The sequence below is a fragment of the Melopsittacus undulatus genome, chromosome 12, assembly GCF_012275295.1.
Source record: "Melopsittacus undulatus isolate bMelUnd1 chromosome 12, bMelUnd1.mat.Z, whole genome shotgun sequence".
In the NCBI taxonomy this organism is placed as follows: Eukaryota; Metazoa; Chordata; class Aves; order Psittaciformes; family Psittaculidae; genus Melopsittacus; species Melopsittacus undulatus.
The window spans coordinates 13,043,634-13,048,890 of record NC_047538.1 but is presented as its reverse complement, the minus strand read 5'-3'; positions in this window follow the sequence as shown (position 1 = coordinate 13,048,890).

Genomic DNA, 5,257 nt, shown 5'->3' with positions numbered 1-5,257 from the left:
GTCAAGTCCTCTCAGTTATCTGTCCCCACAGGAATTCAGAGAGCAGGTATGTCTCCAGAAGAGTGAAAGTTAAAGAAATTAGACATATTAAAAAAAAAAACAAACAACAACAAACAAACAACAAACATGTAAATCCTGGTCCTCTTAAATTAACAATGGTAACTTTGCCTACCTCTGCTGATTTTCTCTGGGAGTCTCAATACATGTAAGCAACTCCCATATACTAAGCCACACAAATCCACATGAAATAGACACACCTTTCATGCTCATTGCTGATTTTACAGATTCTGCAGGAAGAAAATCAATGATATTTTTCAAGTGACTTATCCCCTTTGGACCAACAGTGTCAGGGCACTGGATAGTATCAGACAGGATCAACTAGCAAAAGCCCCAGTAAATCCAGTCTCCTGAGGAAGAAAGCTGGGTTTAGAGACACTGTACTGAGTATTACAGCTTGACACTGCAAATGCTAGAGCCAGTCCTGTTCATACTCCAGTCACTGGAGGAGGATCTCATGTCCTTCATGTTGTTAACTTGCAAAAAAGAAGTGTTGTAGAGTCTGTCCAGCTAACCAAAAGAAGCAGAAGATGTAAAAGGGTAAAGCAAATATAGTTAGGGCCAGGTGCTAGCTGCCCCATTCCAGTGGAGGAGGAAGAGAAGAGGCCCTGAGATAGCCAGAATATGATGTTTGGCCAGGAGGATGGGGAGGAGGATGTGCAAATGTAGCCAAACCCCAGCACAACCCAGGTTGGGAAGCGAGCACGTTCCCCTCTCAATAGTTGTCACCCAAACCCACTTTCTAGCCCTTCTACTGAATCTAGAAGTGAATAAGTTATTTCTGCAGCAAAGACTGAGTTTGGGGAGCATGTGGTTGTTTTGCAATAGGAAAATCAGAGCTGATAAAGTGGCCATTCCCATTACTGAGGGAAAAGCCATGCTGCTTCCAGAGGTCACAAGCTGCCTCTTCTCAGAACTCACTTTTCCCTTCTCAGTGTGGTATGTTACAGAATCACAGAACTGTTCTGGTTGGAAAAGACTTTGAAGATCATCGAGTCCAACTGTTAAACCCAACACTGTCAAGTCCACCACTAAATCATGTCACTAAGTGCCACATCTACACATCTTTTCAATATCTCCAGGGATGGGGACTCAGCCACTTCCCTGGGCAGCCTTGTTCCAACGCTTGACAACCTTTTAGGGGAAGAAAGTTTTTTAATAACCAATTTAAATGTACTCTGGCACATTTCCTCTTACTGCTTGTTACCTGGGAGAAGAGACCAACACCCCTATCACTCCAGCCTTCTTTCAGGTAGTTGTAGAGAGCAATAATTTCTCTCCTGAGCCTCCTTTCCAGCAGTCTAAACAGCCCCACTTCCCTCAGCTGTTTCTCATAGGTCTTGCTCTCTAGACCATTCACCAGCTTTGTTGCCCTTCTTTGGACAGTCTCCAGGACCTCAACATCTGTCTTGTAGTAAGGGGCCCAGAACTGAGCACAGTGTTCGAGGTGCAGCCTCACCAATGCCAAGTACAGGGGGATGATCACCCCCCTAGTCCTGCTGGCCACACTGTTGCTGATACAAGCCACAGTGCCATTGGCTGCCTTGTCCAGCTGGGCACACGCTGGCTCATGCTCAGCCAAATGTCAATTTACACCCCCAGGTCCTTTTCCACTGAGCAGCTTTCCAGCCACTCTTCCCCAAAACCATAGCATTGCATGGGGTTGTTTGACACCAGTGCAGAACCTGGCACTGACCTTTTCTGAAGCTCACACAACTGGCCTCAGCCCATCAACCTTGGCTGTCCAGATCCCTCTGCAGAGCCTTCCTGCCCTCCAGCAGACCAACACTGCCACCCAACTTGGTGTCCTCTGTAAACTTACTGAGGGTGTGGTTGATCCCCTTGTCCAGATCATTGATAAAGATATTAAACAGAACTGAGCCAAATACTGAGCTCTGGGGAACACCACTTGTGACCAGCCACCCACTGTATTTAAGTCCATTCACTACCAGTCTTTGGGCTCAGTTCTCCGTTTCCTGCCCTGCTGTGGAAAAGATGACACTATTTTTCTCTTTTTTCGTTCCAAAATACCTTTCACCAAAAATGAAAAGCATTTCAAATGTCAGCAAGATCTGCTTAAACTCTTAAAGCCTGAGCAGAGCAGCACTCTGTGCCAAGAAGAAAACTCAGCCATGAAGCATTTTAAATGAAGGCTTGGAGCCACCTGGTGAGTCAGTGGCATATCTAGAAAGAGGGGGCAGGGGTGCTGAGCATTTGGTACTTGACTGAGCACTGTCTCTGTAAGGCTCTACATCAAGGCATCTTCACAGCTTCTCTGTAACAGTGGCAACCTCCTGAAATGAGGCAAGACCCCCAGCTTGCAGCCCACTACTGACAGCTCTTCCCTGCAGAGCTGCTGACTCAGCCCCAGGGAGGATCTGTGCAGCCTGTTTCAGCCCTGCTGAAAGTTGTGGTTTTGGTCTGAGCTGTGCTGTGCTAATCATCAGAATGGAAATGAGACATTCAGCCCCTTGCAAGGGAATTCTGTACTAATCCCTGATGATGCCTGGCTGCCAGTTGGCAACTCCAGGAGCTGGAGATAAAGCACAGCTTGAAACAAACTGGTTCAGCTGAGCAGCTGTGGGACTGTTTATTCCTCCATATGCACTTGGTTACTCTGTCATAGAAACCTCTCCACGGAGAACTGATTGTGAATAGATACATGCAAATGCAAATTATGAGGTCCTGGCCTAAGAAACTGCTACTGCTGCTTGGATGAGCTCCGCTGGGCTTCAACTTAGCTATGGAGAAGCTATCACAGCATAGCCAGCTGCTCCCTGCTAGCTCCTGACTGCACTGACAATGAGGAACTCTGTGAGCACAGTCGTGTGCATCCAGTTCCAGAGCTGTGAAGTGCCCAAGTACCCCCTAAAATGAGATGCATCCTTGGAGCAAGCCTGGCAGCCCCAAATACAGAGAAAGCTAGTTTCATAAAGGCGAAGTTTATAAACCAGAGAGGATGACAAACCCAAATGAGCCTTTCCTTGCGCTGAACGAGAAAGCTCAGCGCTCTCAAAGGGGATTAAAGGGATGAGCTGCTAATTCCTGTCTTCTCATTGATACCAGAGAGACTAGCTTAGTCATGCTCCTAAATCAGGGATGGCTGCCCTACAGTGAGCCTCTGTCTCCTGCTAGGTAACACAGCAGGAGAGATGGATCCCTGTCATACGGAATACTCTCATCAGTACCATACTTGCTGGTGCAGGACTGTAACCTCAGCTACCTAAAGCAGCACACCCCAATATTTGCAGTTTCCCAGCCTTCCTCTCTGTGCAGGTTGCAGTTGGTCAACCTGTGATGGGACCTTTGTCATGTAGCAGAGGGGAAGCTGGAGCTGCACAAAGCAGTATCATAGCCCTTTCCCTACCTCTGACTTCCCATCAAGTACTAGTCTCACAATAGATGTCAACATGAGATACTTAAGCACATCTTTCAAAAGCAGGCTTCTGGAAGGAGAGATCATCAGATGTAAAGCTATGCCACACTTTCCCACCACCTTATTTTTCCCAGGCTTTTTAAAGTACCCTCCGAAAACCTTCCTCCTCCTAGAGTCTCTTTTGACATCTACCATTGCATAGTGGTAGAGTATGAGACAGTGAACTCCCATCTCCACAGCAGCTTCCTCCCCAGCACCCCTCACAGCAGGCGGTTTCACAGCAGACCCCCTTGCATGCTCACAGGGTCACCTGCAGCACATCACCTCTAAATGCTGGTGAACATGGCCAGCTGGGGTCGGGCAGACAGCCTGCAAAGCCCAACAACAGGGAGGTGCACTTATGTGGGAATGCTGAGCAGTATTTGTGCCAGACAGCAGAGGAAAGGAGGAGCAGGCCAGAACTTTTCAGTTACCCAAACACAAACACACTTGTTCCCTCCCTACCCAATTGGACAACACCTTCCTCACTCCTCCATCCTGCATTTTGCCCCAGCCTCTGACTACAAAACCCAGGGTAACCACCTTAGAATGCTCCAGGTGGCAATATGCTTAGCACTGAGGCCACCACAAACCTCTCTTGTTTTTGTAACTCTAAATAACAAGTGATCATTTTCATGAGGTAAGGATGCAAAAACCACCTGGAAGCACAGGCTTGTCTGATCTATTTTTATTTCAGACACTTCAAGATCTGTCAATCCCCTTCTCTCCTGCACACAGGGCTCTTTTTTCAACTTTTTGACCTACAATTCATTCCTTGTTAGAAGCACTTGGAAGATAAAGGAGCTTGCATTGTTTGGGGCAGGCTCACAGGCTCCTTGGTGGACAACTGCTGACACAGATGCCAAGATAGAAATTATTTAATCTTAAAGCAAACAAGAGAGGATTAAACATTTACCTTTACTGACCACTGTCCACCACCAGATCGTGTGTGTTTCACAGCTCAGAAGAGGCAAAGGTATGTTGCAATATAAACTTTTCTCACTATACTATCTCAACAGTGCAGCAGGTAAACATTCTCCCAGGGTACCGGCAGACACCCCAGCTCTGAGCTGCTGGGGACAATTATCAATGGACAAAAGAATCTGTTCTGCAGTTTTCTGGCATTAAAGAAGTGCTCTTGAAATAAATGCAGTAGCTGGTTTAAGGCTGCCAAGAGGTAGCTCACAAAACACAATAGACCGGAACACTCTTAGCTGAGGCCAGCACTCCAGGAAGCCATGACCACAACTTGATCTACTTCGAGACACTGAGTACTTTATTATGAATCTCCTCGGTTCCTCTCTGACTTGACAGTATTCCAGTGATGAACAGAGTTCAGTGATGCCAATTCAAAACCAGAATAGCCACAAAACACAATAATCATACAATAACTCTTCCCCAGCATAAGGGTGAAGAGGAAAGGCAGCTTCTCTTCCACGTTGTCATGGTTTAAAACCCAGCCACACAGAGCTCGTTCACTCACTCCCCCCTTTGCTGCCCCAACTCCCGGAGAGTTGGGGAGGAGAATCCAAAGAATGTAGCTCCCATGGGTTGAGATAAGAACAGTTTAATAACTAAGGTATAACACAAATCACTGCTGCTACCACCAATAATAATAATAATGATGATAAAGAAAATAACAAGTGAAGAGAATACAACATCTCACCAGCCACCGACCAATAACTCACCCCACCCTGCCCGACCGAGCACCGACCAATACCTCCTCCAACCTCCAGAGTACTAGCCCTTCCGTGTAACTCTCAGTTACATCTTGGGTATGACGTG